The sequence below is a fragment of the Lepisosteus platostomus genome, chromosome 16 (assembly GCF_059453375.1).
Source record: "Lepisosteus platostomus isolate fLepPlt1 chromosome 16, fLepPlt1.hap1, whole genome shotgun sequence".
NCBI classification, from domain to species: domain Eukaryota; kingdom Metazoa; phylum Chordata; class Actinopteri; order Semionotiformes; family Lepisosteidae; genus Lepisosteus; species Lepisosteus platostomus.
Genome location: NC_142626.1, coordinates 2,371,721 through 2,382,626, shown reverse-complemented (window position 1 = coordinate 2,382,626; position 10,906 = coordinate 2,371,721). Strand labels below are relative to the sequence as shown.

At 41.4% G+C, this 10,906-nt stretch overlaps 1 long non-coding RNA gene across 1 annotated transcript in view; it reads right to left on the bottom strand.

Moving 5' to 3' along the window:
* Positions 1-7,741, bottom strand: part of LOC148646697 (uncharacterized) — a 32,879-nt gene extending 25,138 nt beyond the window's left edge. The window contains exon 1 of the long non-coding RNA XR_015927775.1: positions 33-7,741. This is a non-coding gene — a long non-coding RNA (uncharacterized LOC148646697). The remainder of the gene's footprint in view (positions 1-32) is intronic.
* Positions 7,742-10,906: the final 3,165 nt, after the last annotated feature.

The following is a 10,906-nucleotide window of genomic DNA, read 5'->3' as shown; positions in this document are numbered from 1 at the left end:
TGTGAAAAACCCTTTGAAAACCAATAGGGCACTAAAGATTCATTTATAACTTTGGGGGGGGGGGGGGAGATGAATTCACTCACTGTTAATTGATTTAATTTGTATGTTTTATCCAGAGTAGGGGGGACACATCTAGCAGTAACACCATCAGTTTCTTAGAAATAAACCCGATTCAATCCTCACTTGCTCAAGACTCTCAGATGTAAAATGAAGTCTGCAAATTTCTAAAGACCATTTAGTAAATAGACTCAGGCTTCACCAAAACAACTCATTTAACCCATTTTAAGTGCTTTGGGTAGATTTCTCCAATTTCGTTTTCACTCAATAATAAACACACTGAAATCTAACCTCTGGAACGAAAAGCCAATTAAACTGAAGTGGGGAATTCGTTCATAAGAGAATATTAATAAAACATTAACCTGGAAGATTATCCCAAAGGGATTGAGTTTTTTTAGAGTAGTGAGCTACACTATTTTAAATTTTCTAAATTTTAAGCCACTTGAAGAAATTTTACCTGTTTGACATCTCTTGTTAATTTTGAATCCAGTTTTAAAGAATGATTTAGCCAGAGAAGGGAAGTCACATGTAGTAACACTGTTTTCTTAAGAATAAACCAGATTCTTTATCAAACCTTAAACCAAAGCCATACTAAACACTTAGACGATTTCTCCCAATTCACCTACCGATAAAGACACCTGTCGATTGCACACTGAACCAAAAACCAAATTGACTTACAGGAAGGTAAGCAAATTGAAGGAGACATGAGCTTTTAACTACGACACATTAACGTCAAATCTGAAATTAATTTTCAACTGTCAAAACAGAATTTTGTTGATAAAAAGCTCATTGATGGTGAACATGAAATCCAGTGAAGGAAGACTCAATCTTTCTGCACTAAGTAGGGGCAGTATTAAAGACACCCCAGCTTTGAAGTGCTGCATTCTATAACAACCCCAATTATAAATTTGGACTTATAAAGACCTAATGGATACCTGAAAACTACATGAAGCAATCAAGATTGCAATACACTGCACAAAATATACAGATCTATAAATGCAAGACTTAAGGTTTACCTTCTAGGCGTCCAATTTTTCCCAAGTGAATAATAAATCAAGATATGTTCTATTAACAGTTACAAAGCATTAGATATCACATCACTGCTGAGACTCAAATTTCAAAGCTGCAGATAAAAGCCGGTCAGCCAGCTTCTAGTCAGAAAAATGTCACTCGACTACAACAGGGAATGTTAATTTTAAACTTGATCACTTTATTTATAACACTGAAGGGCTAAGACTTCATCTCTTCCCAACAGAGCCAGGGATTATCCACAGAGAGCTGGAAACATGGAGTCCAGACTCAGGAGAGCAGAGGGACTCCCAACATTAAACTACTAGTCTCAAAAGAGAGGGATTCAGAGACTGTCTATGTAACCAAGCACATAACATCGGACACAAGGGTTAACTATAGCTACCACTGATCTAAACAATTGATAAACCATTTAAGTTTGGAATTATTTACGTTCATATACCCATTTATCATGAAAGAATTGAAGACATTTTAAAACCATTTTCATCCTTCCCATCTGTCACGTAATTCAGGACTCCATAAAAAAAGGCAGGAAACCAGTTGATTTTAAATGCTCAGATACCTTCGTGGACATCCGACTTCTCCCAGACTGAAGAGCACTGAACTATTGCAGGAAAACCTTCAATGGCTATTCTGAAGCAGGATGCATTTTCCTTTCCAAGAAGACTTCAGAACACTAAGGATCTTACCTTTGTGATGAAAAGTTGCCCGTCAGACATCCGTTTTCTTCACAGCTATTTAAATGTTATTTTAATTAATTTAAATGGCAGGAAGCCTGCTCCCACATTATCCAGCAATATTTCATCCAAGCTCAAAGCTCTAGTGACAATGCTTAAATAGTTGAGAACTGAACATAACATTCAGTGTATTCTGAAAGCTAATTGCAACTCAACTTGAGACTCGATCAGTTGCATCAAAAGCATGTCAATTTACTGAAGTAAATAACATTTTCTTATAAGGATGCCACTGTTAAGAGATAAGCCAATTGGAGATCAGTGAAACATTTCCACTAATGGCTGGAGCTCTAAACGTAGTTAATCACTGAATGTACAAAGCCTAAATTTAATCTGCATGTAACTGATTAATCAGAAAACCTTCAGATTGTAATCGGTTAGCTGGAAGAAAGGAATGTTTGCAAAATTTGACATTACCTGTAAAAATTTGTAAATGCTTGAAGCTAATTAAAACAGTCTAAAGCTTTAAATATTAACTGTTGTCTAGCTTAAACATTTAATGCAAAGGATCCCTACCGTGGTTAAACTTCAGAACAAGTCTACTGCCACATGCAGTGACTAATTGGACCAATTAAAATTAAAGCCTGTGAAATACCCGTTTTTACTTGTTTGCATTAATGACCAATTAATATTATAAAGAGCTCACAACCCAGGATCAAGATTTGTAACTATTTTTAAAATAAGCAAATCCCATCTATTCCAAAATCATCCTAAAAATACTGAGGTTATGTCTATTAGTAACACCCACAGAACCACATACATCAAACCCTGATGAACCATACATTTTTCAAGGACATTCAAAATTGAATACGGTTGGTTAACAATTTATCAATATTTTAATAACTCTCATATCTGCGTTATCTGTACCTGGAAAGAAAATCTCAAGGGCAACATGTAACACTAAGTGTTCCTTTCACATAAAAACATTTTGATCTTCCTTTAACCAGTTTGAGATTTTCACCCTTCCTGGTAATGTTAGTTTATACCTCAAAGGTAAAGGGACCAGTAGTTCACAGAAAAACCATCAAACCAATAAAACTTTTCGCCCAGTACTGTATTCCTAGTCTACATTAACAATTCCAGTTTTTCACATGACTGTGGAAATAAAGGGCAGTCATGGCCTAATTTTCCAGTGTGGTGCTCTTAAATGGGAAAAGTTTTCAATTAACTGGTATCCTCCATCGGGTACTTCTTTTTCCAGCATAAATGATACATTATAACAAGATTGCGGTCACTTGGCCAACTGCTCGAGGGACATTTCTTACTGTCCAGTAAGATACAAGTGATCTAAACTGTAACCTTCAATTAAAACAATTCTCAGAGTTTATGATCCACAGTCCAATTATCCTATAGTGATTAAGATCAGCCTTTCCTAGACCTCCTGCACTCAACCAAAGGCTAGGCTATAGTAAACTAATGAAGACTCATGCTAGGTCTGAAAGCTCATTACGGGGTTTTAATAAGTGACCTTTAACCCCACCTGCTGGTTACAGCTGGGAAGTGAAAAATCAAATTTCTCTTTTTAGTCTGTGTTCTCTTACAGTGGGACATTTATATCCACCGTCATGCAGATCTTATCCTCCCGACCATCAGGAGCTAGAACTGCTTCAGGTTGAAGACTCTCCAACTCTACCCGTTACGTAGGGATACAGAACCATCCCTACAATGAGCTTTTAAAATACAAACAGCATGTGCTCCGAGCACCTAATGCAATCGTTGAATGTCACTACAGGGTAAGAAACATACACATCCGAGTCATTGAGCGGGTTAGTTGCAGCACAGTCTCACTATAGACATCAGACAGAACCATACTAATGGATTCCCAATGGTCTGGGGTGCAGAATTGTTACTAAATGGTTAGTTTCAACTTCAGAAGCATTTTAAAACCTAAGGGCTCACAGGATATTGATCTTGATTTCTGGAGTCTTCAAGTCAGTCTGTATTCCAAGACTTTGCAACAGCTTTTGCCTATCTAGCGTCATCAAATCAGATTTTTTTTAAAAAAAAGCTTAGAGGAATAGGTTTGTATACATTGATACAATTCAACATCACACCTTGGCACTACAATTCAGCACTTGCTCACAGAATACATCTTGTACATGCTTACCATCTTAACCTTTATACCTTCAATTACCCATCTTAAATCGTTTTATGAAAAATACTTTACCTAAACTTGACATCTACTGCAGCCTTTTCCTTGGTGAAAAATAAAGACTCCAATCCATGGCTCACCGAGAGGGACCTAGGAATGAAGATTTCCCGCTCCTCCCAAAATAATGACATTCTACACCACAAACTTAATTTAATCTTTAATATTTTAACTTATTTTGTTTACATCCCTGAAAGGAAAAAAGGGGTTAAATACACAAGTATCATGATTGCTAGGTGTCACACCTGATGAGGAGCTGTGAGTACTCCTTTTACAAATCTAGGATTCAGGATACACTGAAGTTAACATTACTCCAGGACTACTGGTCAGTTGGGCAGATCTTTCCAGACACTGGCAAGGTTGTATCAGCCAAGACTAGTAATAATACACAGGTTCAACAACCCATCTAAATCACATGGACTTAGAGTGAAGCTTGATCATATCCAGCTCAGGAGGAAAATGTTCCTACAGTGCACATCACAGAAGGGGGATCTTGGGGAAAAATATGAATACACATTCAAGTCAAATCCAGCTATATTAAAAGTTAACAGGATCCGAAGAAATTTTAAAAAACTAAATAGCATGGAAAAGCTTTTCTCCGAGTAAAGTGCAATAAAAAGCAAGATCATTTTATAAAGCCAGAATACAGTCTAAGTGTAATTAAACTAAGGAATATCCTGATGGCTGGATAAAGTTGCAGCTCAGAGGTAAAAAACAGCTTTTGTTAAACCACAGCTGTTTAGTAGATAAGAGGCATCAATACCTTATTGTACAAAAGCATCCTGAATTACTCCTTCATACAATGGTAAATACACAGAATTTGATTAGGTTAAATTATTTAACAAAGTTCTTTGTTTACATTACTATCTGCAAAAGAATGTTGCATGACTGCCATCCAGTGGCCAAACAGTATAAATAAAACTCCCACCTGGTCAAACAGCAACCTGATGAGAGCATCTACAGTTTTACAGATGGTCAATCATAGGGGTACAGAACAATTACAACTATGAAGTAAGCCAGTTCAAGTCTCTTAAGTCAAACTAACGTGCATGGCTTATGAATCGTAACAGGGCCACCAAACATTATCCACCAGCCCAATTTCATTATCACAAAGCATGTCGAGTCCAATCAAGGGACCCTTTAAAAGTTAACAGTAAAAAGAGAAGGCAATTTCCTCAGGTTAGCTTCCATCGGGGGGCTGACAGGCTTGTGGAATCTCGGATAACAGCTGCACAACCGAACCATGAAAAGGCCCCTTTTCGAACGGGTTTGGGCTAAAAGGCTCTCCATTAAATCAAGCCACATTCGCATGGCGTCTCAAGTAGATGCATCCTCTCTCGTTTCCATGGTAATCCTGGCTCTCATTAAAACAGTCACCATGCAGGGCCCAAGCCGAGTGACCAAGTCCTCCCTGAGGTCACACCACCACTTGACTGGGTTATCAGATCGCTTTAAACTGCAGGACACTGATGATGCTGTTGCTGTAGCCACTACAGATGCCCCAAATGGCCGAAAAGGATCAACTCCAGGACTCCTGAGGCCAGAACCGGAACCGGCCGACCTGCTTCATGCCAAACCCGCAAGGCTTGGTCGGTTACAACCAAGGCCCTGCGATCAACTGCGCCCCTCAGAGGGGCACCTCCAGGTGGTCATGCCCAAGGGCTGGACGCGCCCCCTCTCTGTCTCCTCCCAGCACACAGTGGCTCCTCCTCCCCTCTTGTCAATCAACACCAGGGGCCAAGGGAGGCCACGCCCCCTGTTGCGAACTGAGCATGCTCAGCCCCTGTCTGGAAATTTCCATGCCCTGTACAGCAGAGCGGCTCTGATCTGTGAAAAGGCTAAGATAATGTTGTGTAAATCTCCCCCCCCCAGCCCCCACACCACAGATCCAGGACAACCCCACAAAGACAAGAGCACATTCACAAGCTTTAAACAAGAGCATGTCACTGAATTGCTCAATATACTTTCGTCACAGTCGATGTCTGGATTTGCATGCTTAGGAGAGACATTTTTACCATACTTTGGGGAAATTCCTCTCATCAAGTATCTCGGCTTTGGAGAGCAATCACAATATCCTTGAAAGAAATAGCTGATATAGATCAGTAACCCCCCCTCCCCACACACATAGCGAATTTCCTCCGCACATCACCAGCCTTAAATCACTGTTTTACTGAATTAAAATGCCGTTTCCCCCTGCTTTCTTACTCGCAAAGCATCGAGCAAGCCCACAGCGATAGTTACCTCAAATTCGTCTCTCTGATACCTTGAGAACTTCTGGATGTTATCAAAACAAAACCCCGATGAGGAGGACGATGCCTCCCCCCCTCCACAACTCACTCACGGAGACATTGGCTTTTCAGTCATCTTTTGTAACTCTTTCCCAAGGCTTTTACAACCTGTAAAATAAGACACCCACAGCTCTTCCACTTGAAAACGGCCACCGCCCTGCCTTTTCACCAGCATAGAAAGCTTTAGACGTGCTACTGGCAGAAAATCCGATTCGGCTTCTCTCCAGCGATTAAAGACCGGTCACATCTTAAATGGCAAAAGCGAGATTTAACTCCTTCCCCGCTAAACACTTTGTTTGAGGCCGTTCCTCCCCTAGAGATATCCCCAGCCCTCGCCCCGGTCTCCTGAACTTCCAACACTTATATTCCAAATATCCTGAAAAAGAAGAGGAAATAACCTCACCCATTGTCAATTTTTTTTTTTGTTTTTACCCTGCTGCGTCTGTCGTCATTTTTGATCCGCCATTTCACCTGACCTACACCGCCTGCTCGAGACCAACAAACCTGACGCGCCCGAAGCGCGCGCATCCCGGAGTCACGTGATCGGGCTGCTCGCCTTCCTGCTGCCTCCTCCGCCGCTGCCTCCCATCGCCCGGCAATCTGAGCGAGGGCTGCGGGCGCACGCGTATTTATAGACATGGGCTGCGTCGCACCACTACCTTCCAATATCCTTCCGCAACCGCAGAGGGCGGGAGAGTAATTAGTGCCCCCCCCCCACACGCACACAAATGACTGCGTTTGATAAACGTTACCAATTTTAACAATAGATTTCTTCACACAAAAGAATGAGAATATAATAATAAGATATATAATAATAATATAATAAGAAGATTGAAAAATCGTTCAAAACGGTTTGAAGAAGAGGGTTATTCAGCGTTATGTGGGTCCTCATTTGTGCTAAATCCGTTTTTAAAAGGTTAAACGACCGTTTTGAATGTTCTGTGTTGTGAATGTGATCATTTTAAACGGGTTTTCATGTGTCCCAGTGTGTCCAAAAGCCAGTTTCCGCAGTTTAAAAAAAATTAACCGGGGTGAAAAATGTGGCGAAAACAACACAAAAATTCTCGAGTTTAGACAAGAGATTCCTTTGTCTGTCCTGTTATGTACTATAAATACGTCAATGGTAAATAATAAGATAAATCACTAGTTTCATATTTTATAGTATACTTGAAGACAATGGTGAATATTTCGTTATTCGGTCGGCGGAGGAAGAAAATGCTGTTTTTTTTTTAATAACAACATACGGAAACTCTTACACCTCAATATCTTTACACAAAGCAATCAAATAAAAAGTATGATATCACTCAGAAACCCCATTTCGCAGTTCTACTCTATTTCTTATCTATTCAGGCTTTTGTTTTTTTTTAACGAAAGAAAAATAAAAAAAAAACTGGAATTAACTGGAATCACCGAGGGGGGGGGGTCTACGCGGAGTAATACAAAGAAAAGAGACGGTGACCGTTGGGAACGAGGGGGGGGGGGGGGAGAGGTGACCGACTTCCTCGAGCTGTCTGAACCAGTTCGAACCAGCTAGAAAAAGGGGAGGGGTTGGGGTCCAGCCTCAGCCAATCACGCGTCGCGTTGCCGTCCTAAAGGCCAGCGGGGGGAGGCGATTAGAACAGCAACTTTTCCACCCGCTGCAGTAGCTCAATAGTGAAACTTAAAAAGTGTGTCTATACTGCAACGTGGAAGGGCTCTTTCATTGTGCAAATCCTGCCCCGTCATACACTTGGCTGCTGATCGATAATGGACAATCACCTCATTTGGAAAGCTTTTTTTAAAAAAAAACTTTGACAGTCTGATCATTTCTTAGACCGCGTACCTCATGTGAAATGTGTTTTGTGCGATAAAGTTCGGGGTAGACAAAAGAAATATACGGCCGAAACGTTGTGTTTTCTTTTTTTTTCTCAGCGTGGAATTAACCTATTACTTGTCCCTCAAAAGAAATATACTGCAACGTACGCATTACATACCCAAAATGGCGATGCTGCAATGACGTATTTTATGTAGACACTGAAAATTCCCCGCCCGCATAATCTTTTAAACCAGAATTGCCAGAGGAAACGTGCATTATAAGCACCCTGATAACCGAATTCAATCACATCACGTTGTGATTCCGCCATTCAAACGTGATTTTTACCTCCCCAAGTTTTATTGAGCAGCGGTACAGAGAAAGGAGAAACCATTTCTAGAACAGAAAAGCGAACAAAAACGAGACAAGGAACAAATACGAAGCCGCAGACAATTACAAACCTAAACACGTCAAGTGGGGGTTTACATGTGTCCGTGGTGCTTTTTTTACCTTCTTTTTTCGTGTTTTCGATGGGAGTATAAGTACTATGGCATTTCCACTGTAAAGTTTAAAAAACGCATCGTCCAAAATCCTCACCAGCCCACCGAAAAACGATCAAGTGTGCTTCCGAAATCGACACCTCGGCCTCCAACATATCCTCATGTCAGTCACATTAATGTCCGAAGTAGTGTTTTGCCACGTTACTCAGGGAATTTGACTTTTTGTTCCCTAATGATGGTCATTTGCGTGTTTTTTTTTACTCAAAAAAAAGTCAGGCGGGTAACACGCCCTTTGACCCCCCCGCTGACCCCTCGTGCGCCTCGCGAGAACACGGCGTCCAGCACGTCCCCCACGCGCGGGGGTACTTGACGTCATTGCTCCTTGAATAAGGAATTAAACTATCTAACAATTCTAACAGCTGCGAATTAAAATATATCTATATACGATGAGCTATCACATAATCTGAATTTGTACGCATTACTCACGGAAAGTTGAAAAAAAACAAGACAAAAATATCAATTATTAACTGAACGAGTAAAGGTTTATTCCAGGCTGAAAACAGAAGAAACACAACGTTTCGAAGAAGGCTCCACAGCCGAAACGTTGTGTTTCTTTTCTTCTCTTTTCAGCCTGGAAATAAACCTTTCCTCGTTCCGTTAATTGATATTTTTGTCTGCTGACGCAGCTGCCCACTTGAACCATATCAGTTAATCCCTAGCTGTCTTGTATGATTGGCAGATGACTACGATTTGTGATCAATAATAATAGATTTAAAACACGTCACTTCTCAAAACCTACCGGCAGCATCAAGTTTGTCCGTATTTATTATTAATAACTTGTTGCCTCTCTCACGGCAGAACTTTTCAATGTCACCGATGACTCATTGACCAGCAGCGCCGCGCCTCCTGCAACGAGGACAACAGTACCAAAATATAACCTCGCAAAGCACAGCTGGCGCCTTTGTGTGGGGTGGAGGGAGACGTTTGGCGGAAATTGAATCCACTTAGAGCTGGGGTCATAAATCTGCCGTGTCGGGCAGAAATGTCGGGAATGTATCTTTTCACGATCAACCCCACAAACCAGGATGCAATGGTTTCACTTAATGAATCCGCGACGCTATTTTGTGTTGCTTTCACTGTGCTTTATGACTACACTTATTATTTATTATATTATTATTTATTATCATATTAGCGTTTAGGCGGGATTCTGACTTAGTGGCGTTCAGTCATAATCCCACCGATGGTAGCTTCGCACTATTGGGTCCTCAGCCAAACACACGCTATATTTATTATTATTATTATTATTATTATTATTATTATTATTATTATTATTTTATTATTATTATTATTATTGTGTAATGCACTGCTGACAAGGGTGTATGCTGGTTTGTGCCCGTTGCATACTGGGATAGGCTCCTCCCACGACTCTGAATCGGATGAAGCGGTTAAAAAATTGATGGTTTATGGTCGTTGGGAACACTTATCACCGCCTGGAACATTCCAGGCTCCAGCTTTGCTGCAGCACTACGGCTCTGCTGCGGTCTGGCAGCGAGGGCTGCTGGGAGCCGTGTGGGGGAGGGCCGCTGATCGATGCAGTGGAATTTTCCATAGCAACTGCGCTCTGCAGTCTCTGCTGAAACCTCCAGATTCTGGAATGTTCTTGAAAACAACACCAACTTACTGGCAGAGGATGGCGAAAAACTTTACGTCTGAAAAGTTTTCCCAGTGCAGTAGGTCAGTCCTGTTACACTGGGGGCTACAGTCCCAGTGCAGTAGAACAGTCCTGTTACACTGGGGGCTACAGTCCCACTCCAGTAGAACAGTCCTGTTACAATAGGAGCTACAGTCCCACTCCAGTAGAACAGTCCTGTTACAATAGGAGCTACATTCCCAGTGCAGTAGGTCAGTCCTGTTACAATAGGAGCTACAGTCCCAGTGCAGTAGAACAGTCCTGTTCCAATAGGGGCTACAGTCCCAGTGCAGTAGAACAGTCTGTTACAATAGGAGCTACAGTCCCAGTGCAGTAGGACAGTCCTGTTCCAATAGGGGCTACAGTCCCAGTGCAGTAGAACAGTCTGTTACAATAGGAGCTACAGTCCCAGTCCAGTAGAACAGTCCTGTTCCAATAGGAGCTACAGTCCCAGTGCAGTAGAACAGTCTGTTACAATAGGAGCTACAGTCCCAGTCCAGTAGGACAGTCCTGTTCCAATAGGGGCTACAGTCCCAGTGCAGTAGAACAGTCCTGTTACAATAGGAGCTACAGTCCCAGTCCAGTAGGACAGTCCTGTTACAATAGGAGCTACAGTCCCAGTGCAGTAGAACAGTCTGTTACAATAGGAGCTACAGTCCCAGTGCAG